Consider the following 12,911-nt stretch of genomic DNA (forward strand, 5'->3'; position numbering starts at 1 on the left):
TGCAAACAGCAGAGAAATGTAATCTGACACAAGTCCCAAAAAGAATAAAACTTACAGACCTGCATTGTAGTTGTGAAAGAAATCTGCCTTCTTTGGCAACACAGTTATCCAAGCAATGAATCAGAATACAACATCAGAATTTTATCTCTATTATACAAAATTCCACGGCATGAAAACTCCTTTCCAGAGAAATGGGGATTCTACTGAGGATGTTCTGAAAGCAAACTGCAACTAGAAATTGGCCTTATTACTTCTGTGTATTTTTCATGGAGGAAAATATGTTCCATTAACATTACACAAGTAGGAACCCATCAAGAAAATTACATATTTTCATAATCCCCTGGCTATTAAACTGGGCTTTTAGATGATGCAATTAACCAATAGGTGGAGTCATAACATCCTGTCCAATCTTTCCAAGCTTGAATATTCACTTGCTATGATGTTAGCAATGGCTCCTAGCATGTGAAATAGAATAAAAAGCCAATCCAATTGACAACATTCTCTATACTTTTTCTTTGATAAAAATCACTACTTCTTTCAATAGGCATCTTCTTGTATTTTTCAGAGGAAACAGTCAGGAAATTGCAAATGATATCCTGATCACTGGAAAAAGGAGAAATGTTACCGAAGCAGAAAAAAGAATATTATTGGAAAGTATAGTCTTTCCTTCAGATTGCACAGTTGAACATCAAATTAAATCCAGACAAAATGAATATCAAACCGAGACAGGTGACATACATAGGATATATACTGTCAGCTGAGTAATAAAATCTGATTTAAAAAGGCAGACAAAATTTGAAACTACGGGACACCATCAAAGGATATTTATATGACTATGCATGACTTGCTTCCTGACTAAATTTTACCAATACATGGCAACCATAAAAGCTAGAACAGAAAGAACAACAGAACTGACACCATAGAGCAGTGGTGGGATTCAAATATGTGAACAACCGGTTCTCTATGTGGATGCCACTTCCAGAAGTCCATTCTGGGCCTGGGCAACAAAAAATTAGCTACCAGTTCTGCCAAAGTGGTGCGAACTGGCTGAATCCCACCACTGCCATAGAATGAAACTGGATAGGTTACCACTGGGAAAAAATATTTCAGAAATTAACCCTATGTCCAAGTTATTGTCAGGAAGCCTCAGACATTTTCTGGAGCCACCATCAGGTATCCAAACGCAGAATTCTTCATAGAAGTGTCTATGAAAATCAGAAAAATTATAGGCAAGGATAAGAAAAAAGTTAGTAGTTGTGGTATTTGGAATATGGGATTTCCACCAGTATGATTACAAGAATCTTTTTGATTTCAAACTACTGAAAAAAATTGTAAAAGTTTCTCTTTAGAGTATTTTAGTTGTTGGAATGAATGTTGTTATAAACATTCTAACTTGAGATCAGTACAGTCCAGGAAAATCTCTACAAATAGAAAAAAATATCTGTAGCTCTTAGTTGAACTATGGAGATCTGGGTGCTCTCTGAGTTTGGTTGTTTCCTTCCAGACATTTCATTATCCAGCTATGATGTTAGTTGAGTAATGAAATACCTGTAAGCAAGCAACCAAGGCTAGACAGTGTCAAGAACTCCACAAAAAAAAAATCCTACCATTAATTCTATCCACCAGATGAAGAAATTATCCAGAGTGATCAGGACATTTGTGTCAATCAACATGATGTATCCTGTCAGTTACATCTCACTTTCAGAGACTTTATTGGTTTGCTCTCCCCATTCTTTCCAAAGTTTTATAACTTTGTTTAATGTTTTTTGATTTAAACCATAATAATAATAATAATAATAATAAGATGATGATGATGATGATGATGATGATGATGATGATGATGATGATGGAAGGGACCTTGGAAGTCATCTAGTCCAACCCCCTGCTTAGCAGGAAACCCTATACCATTTCAGACAAATGGCTGTCCAGTCTCTTCTTAAAAACTTCCAGTGTTGGAGCATTCACCGCTTCTGGAGGCAGGTTGTTCTACTGGTTAATTGTTCTAACTGTCATGAAGTTTCTCCTTAGTTCTAGGCTGCTTCTCTCCTTGATTAGTTTACATCCGTTGCTTCTTGTCCTGCCTTCAGGTGCCTTGGAAAATAGCTTGACTCCCGCTTCTTTGTGGCAGCCCCTGAGATATTGGAATACTGCTATCCTGTCCCTCTTCATCCTTCTCTTCATTAAACTAGACATACACAACTCCAGCAGCCGTTCCTTATATGCTTTAGCCTCCAGTCCCCTAATCATCATTGTTGCTCTTCTCTGTACTCTTTCTAGAGTCTCAACCTTTTTTTTCATCGTGGTGACCTGCACTAATTCAATTTTATCATGATAAACCTTTATCCTGATGATACAATTTCAGCTGTTATAACTTTTTCTTCCTTCCTTCCTTCCTTCCTTCCTTCCTTCCTTCCTTCCTTCCTTCCTTCCTTCCTTCCTTCCTTCCTTCCTTCCTTCCTTCCTTCCTTAGATTGTTAATGTTTCTGTCGCCAATTTTTTCCAATTTCTAAGTTAAGATATCTAAAAACTTTCTCTGTATATAAATTGAATAGAAGTGGGGATAGAGTACAGCCCTGCAACAATTGTTTCCAATTTTCAATCAATCTGGGTCTCCATAAACTGTTCTGATAGTGATTTCCTCAATTATCGTATAGTGATTAATTAAATCAAATGATCTGGAATATCAATTTCTTTCATATCTTCCCATAGTTTTTCATGTTCAATGCATATTATAGCATTTGCTATAATTGATGAATATAAATACACTTATTCTGTGATCTGTCAAATAGTCTCAGTGTGGACTTAACTGAGCCTTCCTCTTCAACTGGGAAGAAAATTTACTTATAATAGAGCTATTGGCAGATAGTTGGAGCAGTTGTGTCATTTTCCTTTGGGATTGATGAACATTGGTCTTTTCCAATCTTTTGGCCATTCATTGATTATCCATAGTTTTGTAATTGTTGCTTGTGGTACTAATGTAAACAGTTTTGATAGTATGACATCAGTTCCAGAGGCTTTTGGGGTTTTTTGGGGGGGTGGGGGTAAGGGGGGTAGCAGTTTCATTGACCATGCTACTTTCTCCACCAAAATATCTGGATCTCTTTACAATTCCTGTTGGGGTGTCTTTCTCTTATTTTTTTGCAACACTAATTCCAGTAATTTTATCTTCTCTAGTTTAATGTTGAAACTGTATATTCACCACCTTCTTTTTTGTTAACCGTGGCTTTCCTTTCCTTCTCTGTTCAGCAATTTGGAGAGTGTCTTTTGACAACCATTTGCTTGTCTTCTTTGTTGTTGTTTTTTTAAATAAGGACATGTTTCTTTGCTATTTCACTGATAATGTTTTTCATTTCTTCTCCCTGTCCATGTAGGTTCCTTTTCCATAAAGTTAAGTAAGTGGAATCTGTTCTTTATTTTGACTGCATATAGAATTGGCATTTTGTCAGTATTTTTCTGGATGCAGTGTTCTTTTTGATATTACAGAAAATAAATTTATTCTTTTATTTAAAAGACTACCCTTTTGATACATCACAACTCTGGGCAGTTCACAAAACCATAATAAATCTGAATAATAAAACCAAAACCAAGAAGGAAGGAAGGAAGGAAGGAAGGAAGGAAGGAAGGAAGGAAGGAAGGAAGGAAGGAAGGAAGGAAGGAAGGAAGGAAGGGGGGAGGGAGGGAGGGAGGAATCCTGGCACCCAAACCACCAATTAATCTACACTAGTCACTATTTTGTTCTCTTTCTTGATTGAATGCATTTTTGCTGCACATATTTGGAAAATTGTCATACCCAGAGATTTAAATAATCTTTTTTTTAATTTACTGTTTTCAACTGATCTGGCAATTTTCTTAATTAATTAACTGTGCTCTTCTAATGTCATTCCCTTTTGATATTGACATTTCCATTTATCCTGTAAAGTCATTGGATTTCTAGTCCACTTGATTTCACTGACACCAAGAATATCTATTTTGGTCCTTGGCATTTCTTTCTTGATGATGAACCATCCAGAGTCACTTAGGTGTAGAATTTTGATAAATAAAAATATATAAATTATATCCAACTTTCATAGTTCATGTACCTTTCACATTCCAGTTTTTTTTTTTCATTTTCTCCTAGTACAGATAGTTATTCTTGTTAACGGAAGATTCATCAAAATTCAGGCTCCCAAAAATTTGCCTTTCTGCATCATTATTTCCTAGACTACTCATATCATTTATTTGCAATTCTCCAGTAAATAGGTTGGAGAACTTCTAACTTGGATTCTTCTTTCTGCTACCATCTTTGACCTTTTCTTCCAGAGCCCTTCCATAAAACTTTGGTAATGCAGATCACTTAGTCTTTTTCCAGTCTCCCTTTTTATTGATAAAAATGTCAGCATGAAAATGTTTCCCAGTTAAAATAGCAAAACTAAAGAAAATATAAAGTTGTTGTATGGAAGTAAAAGGATATTTTCAGTTTAAAGAAATGTTAAGATGGACATGTGTATTCTGGGCAGGTATTTGTCATTCTAGTTTCATTGGACAAAAGTTATATAGAAAAGATTGTTACCTCATATAGGAGACTTCACATTTGTAGATGATGGGTATGTACCTGGATTGGTATTGGAAAAATGAAGAAACACCATCTGAAGTTTACATAATTAAGAAAATACTGGAATGTGCAGAAATGGACAGACTAACATTGAAGATTAAAGAAAGAGAAGATACAGAATATTTTCAAATATGGGATGTATTTTTCCAGTGGCTGGAAAAACAGAACAGATTAAGATTTTAATTTACATCATTAAACTAAGACCCAGACAACATGTTGTTTATTAAGCACTTATGAATTGTAAGCATGATTTTTTTTTAAAAAAAAAGAATGAACAAAAGAGGAAAGGAAGAACAAGAGTATTCAGCTTGTGGTGGGATACAGTCTGGAGTCATAGGAGGGAGGGACTCTTTCCCAGATGGAAAAGAGAAAGCAGATCTTGGAATGTCTGATGGACAGGAGAGAACAAGTCGGACCCTATCTAGCAGTTCACATAGTTAATCTATACTTATTGGAGATATTTGCTTGAGTCTGGCAAGATTCTCTCTGTAGGCAAACAGCAATAAGGAAATTATTCAGATGTAGAAAAAGAAAAAAGAAAAGATCTACATGGAAATGTGAAATGCATTTTTGTGGCAGTCATTAATGTAAATATACTTAACAATCTTGTGTGTGGGTAGGACTAAATGACTGTCCCAAAGTCACTCAGTGGAATGAGAATCAACTAAAATTTGAATTTTTGCTTATTCTGATCAGCACACAGTGGTTACTGTATTGAAGTATAACCTGAGCTAGTTCTTTCTTTCTTTCTTTCTTTCTTTCTTTCTTTCTTTCTTTCTTTCTTTCTTTCTTTCTTTCTTTCTTTCTTTCTTTCTTTCTTCTTCCTTTCCTTTCCTTTCCTTTCCTTTTCTTTTCAGCATATTTTATAAATTCAGTAGTGAAGGGTATTAACTTTCATTGGTTGTTATGGAAGCAGCATAACAGTTAGAGAACAAATATACCAAAAATAGGAGAAGTTTTATAGTCTAGTTAGCAATAACATAAATACCATCATCTGCATTTAAACAATAGCCATGAACCAGATCATGTTGTTGTTGTTCCTGTCAGAGCAATGATTGTCTTTTGTTCTTATAGAAATGCCTTACGTAATCCTGGCGTAATGCATTTATATCATTGATTCCAAAAGATAGTCAAGATCTTACTTTGCCTAAAAATTATAGGCCTATATCTCTTTTAAATGTGGATTATAAAATTTTTGCAAAAATTTTAGCTAACAGGCTTATGGGGATCTTGCAGCAGTTTATACATAGGGATCAATCGGGTTTTATAACTGGAAGGTATATGAAGAATAACGTTAGACAAATTATTAATTTATTAGAGTATTTAGAAAAGAATAACCAAGTCTCTGCAGGCCTGATATTTTTGGATGCTGAAAAAGCCTTTGACCAAGTGAATTGGCAGTTTATGCTGTGTTTAATCAAGGAGATGAATTTTGGACAAAATATATTACAAGTATTATCCAATATATATCAAAAACAGACTGCTCAAATTATTGTAAATGGGGGTTTGTCAGAGGCTTTTGTAATAGAAAAAGGAACAAGACAGGGATGCCCGTTGTCTCCGTTATTGTTTGTTTTAACACTGGAAATTTTGTTGATTAAAATTCGGGAGTCTCAAGAAATAAAAGGAATAGAAATTAATAAAAAAGAATATAAATTAAGAGCCTTTGCAGATGACTTGGTTGTTACTTTGTCTCAACCTGTTTCTTCGGTGGTGAAATTATTACAATTGATTCAACAATATGGACGTGTTTCTGGCTTTAAAATTAATAATAATAAGACCAAAATACTAGCTAAAAATATGACTAATGGTGATAAACAGGCTCTAGTTAACTTAACAGACTTTGAAATTGTTGATAAGGTAAAATATTTGGGGGTTACATTATCTGCTTCTAATGTAAAATTGTATAAAAATAATTATGAAAAGCTGTGGATGGAGGTACAGAAGGATTTAAAAAACTGGAATAATTTACAGTTATCCCTTATGGGCAGAATTGCAGTTATTAAAATGAATGTCCTGCCAAAGTTTATTTTTTTGTTTCAAATGTTACCTATCTTAAAGAACGAACGTAATTTAGATGAATGGCAAAAAGGTATTAATAAATTTGTTTGGGCAGGGAAAAAACCAAGGGTGAAACTTAAAATAATGCAAGATTTTCGTGAGAGAGGTGGACTCAAGGTACCAAATATGAAATTGTATTATGATGCTGTAGTATTGACATTGATTAGCGACTGGGTGAATTTAACAAATACAGAAATACTTCATTTGGAAGGCTGGGACCTACTTTTTTGGATGGCATGCCTATTTAATATTTAATAAAAAAGTGGATTGGGTTTTTAAGTCTCATATTATAAGAAACTCTTTGCTAAGAGTGTGGAGAAAGTATTATAAAAGTGACTTCAAAATACCATTATGGGCTATACCTCGGCATGCCATAGAAGGTATAAGGAAAGGGGTAAATATGGACAAGGTCTCTTACGTACAGTTACTAAGATGGGATGGCCAAGACTGGCAGTTAAAATCTTTGGAAGAATTAACACATGAAAATTTAACTTATTCATGGTTCCAATATAGACAAATAGTGGATAGATGGAAGATGGATTGTAAAATGGGCTGGCTTAGAGAAGATGAAATTTTTTTAAAACAAGTAAGAGATCAAAGGCCAACCCATATTAAGAGAGTTTATGGGGTTTTAGTGGAATTAGATTCAGAACCTGAACTAGTTAAAGATTGTATGATTAAATGGGCACAGAATATTGGTGAAACGATTTCAATGGATACTTGGGAACTTATTTGGATAAGAAATGTTAAATTCACACAAGCGCAAAATTTAAGAGAGAATTTTTATAAGATGTTTTATAGATGGCACCTTGACCCAAAGAAAATGTCCATTATGTACCCTAATCTACAGCCGAAATGCTGGAGATGTGGATATTTGGATGCTACCTATTACCATATTTGGTGGACGTGTAAGCATATAAAAGCTTTTTGGATTAAGATATGGTGGAATATTCAAAGAATTTTTAAAAGGAGGGTAAAATTTACTCCGCAATTATTTTTACTAGGTATTGTTATTGACTGTGATGCTAAGGAGGTTATATTGATGTTAAATTTGATTACAGCCGCTAGGTTGTTAATAGGACAATATTGGAAGAAGGAATCTTTGCCTACTTTACAAGAATGGTTTCATAAAGTTTCGTATTTGGCAGAAATGGCAAAGATTTCGGCTTTCCTAAAGGAGCAATCTCAAGAAAAATTTTTTGCGGTATGGGAAAAATGGATAAATTTTATACAACATAATTTGGATATGGAAAAATATTATTTAGCCTTTTTATAATTTGTAATGATTGTTTTTTCTTTCTTTCTTTCTTCTTTTTCTTTTTTATATATATACATTTTTTACGTATTATTATTCATATATATTTTTTTTTATATATATATGCTTTATTCTTCGTCTACTTTCTTCTTTCTTCTTTCTCTCTCTCTCTTCTTTTTTTATTTTTTTTTCTTTTTTAGTATATATTATTCATTTTAAAGTTTATGTTATGCATATTATTATTATATATATTATTACTGTGATTATTATTATTATTAATTATTTTATAAATTGCAAATGTTATTTTTAAAATATTTCTTAAATAATCCTATATTCAGTTCTGGGAAGTCGGGGGGGGGGTGGGTGGGGTGGTTGGGGAGGGGAGGGTGGATTCTTATTTGTAAAACTTTTGAAAAATTTTAATAAAAAAAAAAAAAAAAAAAAAAAAAAAAGAAATGCCTTACCCCATTTTAATGATTTTTTAACTTACATATCTAATTGCTATACTATTTTCAGCATGTGTAGGTTTATGTGTGAATATATGCATATACATACTATATACAGATACTTGCAGGTATAAATAAAAGGGAATGAGATCTCAGACCAATCTGTCTCACAGGTTGCTGTTGGGAGACAGCAGTATGTATGCTCCTTGAGTTCCTAAATGAGAAGTGTGATACAAATCTAATAAATAAAAGGATAATACATATATCTCAGATGCCTTGTCTTATAGTGTAATCAACTCTTCCTTTTAGAAAAAGTTAACTTTTTATTCAACATATTAAAGCAATATCTTTTCCTAAAAATGAAAACATTTTATATTTTACTTTATAAGATAACAGTATAATTGTCACTGTATACCTTTCTTTACTGTATAGTTTTCTTGAGATGTCGCTGGTTTGCCTGTTTCCATTCCAACCCACCTACCTTTCTCAATCTGTACAAACTAGTGGTGGTTGAAATGAAGCCTCTGCTTACCAGACTTTCTTTACTGCATGTTTGAAATTCTCTAGTGAATTAAGTTGAATTGAAACAACCAATTCATGCATTTGATCACAACAAATAACACAAAGAGTTGGTACACATATGTACATACATTCCCTTTAGGCTATTTCTTCTTGAAGTAAGCAATAGAAGGCATGGCACAAGAAAAAGAAAATATAGCTAAATCTAATTTACATATGCACTACTGCATATACTTTTCTACCCTTGCAAAGCATTCTTGCTTGCATAATAGCTATACACTCCTTTCATACAAAGCAATTTGATTTTTTAAAACTATTCACTCCTTTCTTTCGGGACTCGAGGACTTTCATCAACTCCACACAACCGTAACTTCCTTAGTCTTCCCCATCCAATTCAATCCATTTATTCTTCTTTATATTTGTTTTGTGGTTGATACTTTTTCTATTTATATGGCCAAACTTCTGAAATATACTATCCTCATACTGCTCACTCATGCCTGAATTCAATTCATATTCCTTAAGCACCCATTCACTCTTAAACCTATTTTTTTTCCTGTATTCTTGCAGACACTTCTTAGGTAACTATTCCCACTGCACTGAAATTATACTTATATTTCTTCTGACATATAACTACATGGACCGAAGTATGTTCTTCTAAGTAGCCAGGTATGCGTCCTTTGGCAAACATTTAGCATTTCCCTGATAACATCAAGGACACAATACTTATCAGTTTTTTGGCACATTTTAACTAGTGTAACACAACACTAAGCTCATTTCTACCCTAGGCAAACTTACATTATTCTATCCCAGCTAGGATCTCTTATCTAGAATGCAATCTGAGAAACTCTGATGTAGCTTCTATCTCATAAATTAAGAGATACATAGAGTATAGTACACTCACACACACTCAGTACTCAAATGCTAGCAAATCTTTTTTTATACCAAATAGGATAGATAAACTGAAATACTTATAAATCACGTGGATAATTTGTGAGAACTTCAAAGAGAGATTTGGCATTTTAATTTTATTAAAAAAATGATAATGACAATGATTTATGTTTAAAGTAGATATTACATATGAACTAAAGGGAACTGGTTAGATCTCAACCAGCATTAAATGTAAATAGCATTATGCACACAGTAGAGATGGATCCTAACTATGTATGGCATTCCAACTGCATTTAAAAAAAAATCTAAAGAAAGCCTTCATTTGACAATTGAAGTTTTTATTAAAAATGAAAATAATAACATCACAATTACAGTATTTTCAAAGAACATTTGTTTGGGTTCCCTTTTGAAGAAGTTTGGGCTGCTCAGCTACAGGCCTCATTGCTTCTTTATTGTATTCAACTGAAATGTCAGGATCTAATAAACAAATCTAATGTTTACTACTGCTCATTGGGCTGTTTATCCTTGGTAATAGAAATCTCTATTATACTTCAGGTGCACTGAGTATTTTGTCTATTTTTGTTTTATTTTTATTTTTGGGGAAAACAAGTTCTGCTCCATAATACATTCCTGTAGATAGCAAACAAAGCGGATTGCTAATGAGAAAAGGGAAGTTTTAAAGAAAGACTCATAAGAAACAACAGCTTGAATCAAATGAAGCGATCATTTCAGCATCGCTCATAGAAATTGATGTGATCAGGTTAGACTGATATATCCAGAGAGACTTTAGTTTTCTTTGAGATAGATGCCTTTTATTCTTCTAAGACTGCAAGAATGCATATTTCATGGGATGCATGTTTGAACTGCTTAACATAGTATAGTAGAACAAAATAAAATAACTGTGTGTGGCATTTTCTGGATTCTGTTTTCCAGATCCCTTTTCTTTACAATGAAAGATACAGAAAATGTTAATTGTAGGCCTTTCCCCAGCATCTTAGAAGCTATGCTTAAGCAATTGGCAGGTTCATCTGGCTGGAAATTCAGATTCAAATCATGCAGCCTAACCTGTCTATTACCCTGGGCAGTTAAAGAGGTAAAAAGAGATAAAGCAGGATTGTGATCTGAAAGATTAACCCTTAATCTTCATGAGATGAAACTCTGATACACGGAGAAAGAAAGAGACAGAGAAGCTAGATACATTTTTTTTTAAAGTGCATGTTACTTGCTTTCATAGAACTGGTTTCAACCTAAATAGTCTCTTCAATTGAACTTTGGGTCACACAAGCAAGCAGAGATAGACATTTTTTTTTTATTTTTCCTGTTGCATCTAGGGCCAGTCAGAGTGGGCAAAAGGATACTTATCCACTATCTCAGGAGAATTGTATGCCTGATTCAAAGTATCAATTCATTTCCAAAATCAGATTTTTTTCCCTCTATCTGAAGGGGGGGGGAGAATCGTCATGTTTTTTTTAACTAGCTTCCCTAAATAAGCACTGGTTGAATTGTGAATAAATACATTTTTCAACAGACATTTTCAAAGCTTTGCAAGTTGGAAACACTGGAGTCCTCTATTTATACTATTGTCCAGCTTGATGGCCATTATATTGTTATGTCACAACATCCTTTTTGTTTTCCTACCAATCTACATATTTGGTGTAGTATTTATCACTGTATCTAGGCTTCCTACTACAGTTTATGCATATGAATTACAATGACTGCATAATGCTTTCAACAATATACACACTTAAACTGCTTATAACAAGGGAGTTGTTATCTCTAATTTATCAATCAGCCATTAGAACAATGGGAAAGAGGTGCAGGAATCAAATCTATGGTTCATTCTCTTCTCTCCTAAGTAAACTAGAAGATTTCTAATGAAATGGTTGAGGATAATGATTTGGCTGAAGTGGCTGAAATGACTTCCACCTCGAAATTCCATGCACCACTTGTCCCACCACATACATCGGACAAACCAACAGAAGAATAAATGCACGCATTGAAGAACATAAGAACTCAGTCAAAAAAGAGGAACCAACATCTTCCCTGGTCCAACACCTTAAAGCCACAGGACATGAAATTGACTTTAAAAATACCAGAACCATTGCCAAAAGTGAACATTTTAATAACAGAATAATCAGAGAAGCCATCGAGATAGAAAAACGCCCACACAGCATGAACAAGCGAGATGATACCTCCCGCCTACCAGCCATTTGGAAACCTGCCCTTATTGACAAACGACTCCCTAACCCCAAAATCTTAAACCCCTCTGCAACTCAGACTAACCTGAGCACAACCAAACAGAACACTCCCCCAGCCAATCAGAGCACAGCCAAGCCCCTAACCATTCAGAACACACCTCCACCCAATCAGAACACAGCCAAGCTCCCATCCAATCAGTTCATACCCTCACTGGCAGTTAAAAGGAAGAAACAGCTAAAACCACACATTGCTGCTCAAAGCAAGAAGCTAAAAACACCAGCCTGAAGATGACGAATGTGACTTCGTCGAAACGTTGCCAAGACACTTCCAATTTTACGCGGGAGAAAACCCGAACAACCAAAGACCTATATACAAATACCCGCGAAAACCTCAGAAAACAAACTGGAAGAAAAACGGAATACAACCAGGTCCGGTAGAGATGAGGAGAACGACGATGAACCCCCCCATGAGGAGGCTACCAGACACAGCATGACAACTCGATCGCAATCCAGCAGGAGAATGCACCCCCCTTCGACACCCCCAGCGCAAAGTTATGGGATGAAACAGCGACTACAATTAAAGGGGAAGAGCACCGTATGGAGTGGGAATGGAGAACCAAGGACGGACGGTAACGTTGCCCATCGGCAACGGATGGAACAACGAGCCACTGACAATAGGACAACGACAAAAAACATCTTGACGGTGCGCAAGACAGAGCGTGTGGGAACGAACAGCGGACCGTACAGGGGAACCCAGGGGAAGAAAGAGGGGAGGAGGAACAATATGGGCGGGGGTTATGAATCTAGGGCACAATTCCGGGAGACGGATAAACAAGACCAAAATAGCCGTGAGGCTTGTAAGGATACTGAAAGTGATAATTGCCCACCCCCACTCGTAGAGGGAAGTCGTGTGTGGGATGGTGGTGGGGGGGAGGCTATGAGCAAGGAAGGCA

General features: G+C 35.0%; 1 pseudogene; it reads left to right on the forward strand.

The window, feature by feature from the left end:
- LOC120313387 overlaps positions 1-12,911 on the forward strand; it is a 311,668-nt pseudogene that overhangs the window by 275,469 nt on the left and 23,288 nt on the right.

Source organism: Crotalus tigris, unplaced genomic scaffold (genome assembly GCF_016545835.1).
Source record: "Crotalus tigris isolate CLP2741 ecotype Arizona unplaced genomic scaffold, ASM1654583v1 scf7180000018653.610581, whole genome shotgun sequence".
In the NCBI taxonomy this organism is placed as follows: Eukaryota; Metazoa; Chordata; class Lepidosauria; order Squamata; family Viperidae; genus Crotalus; species Crotalus tigris.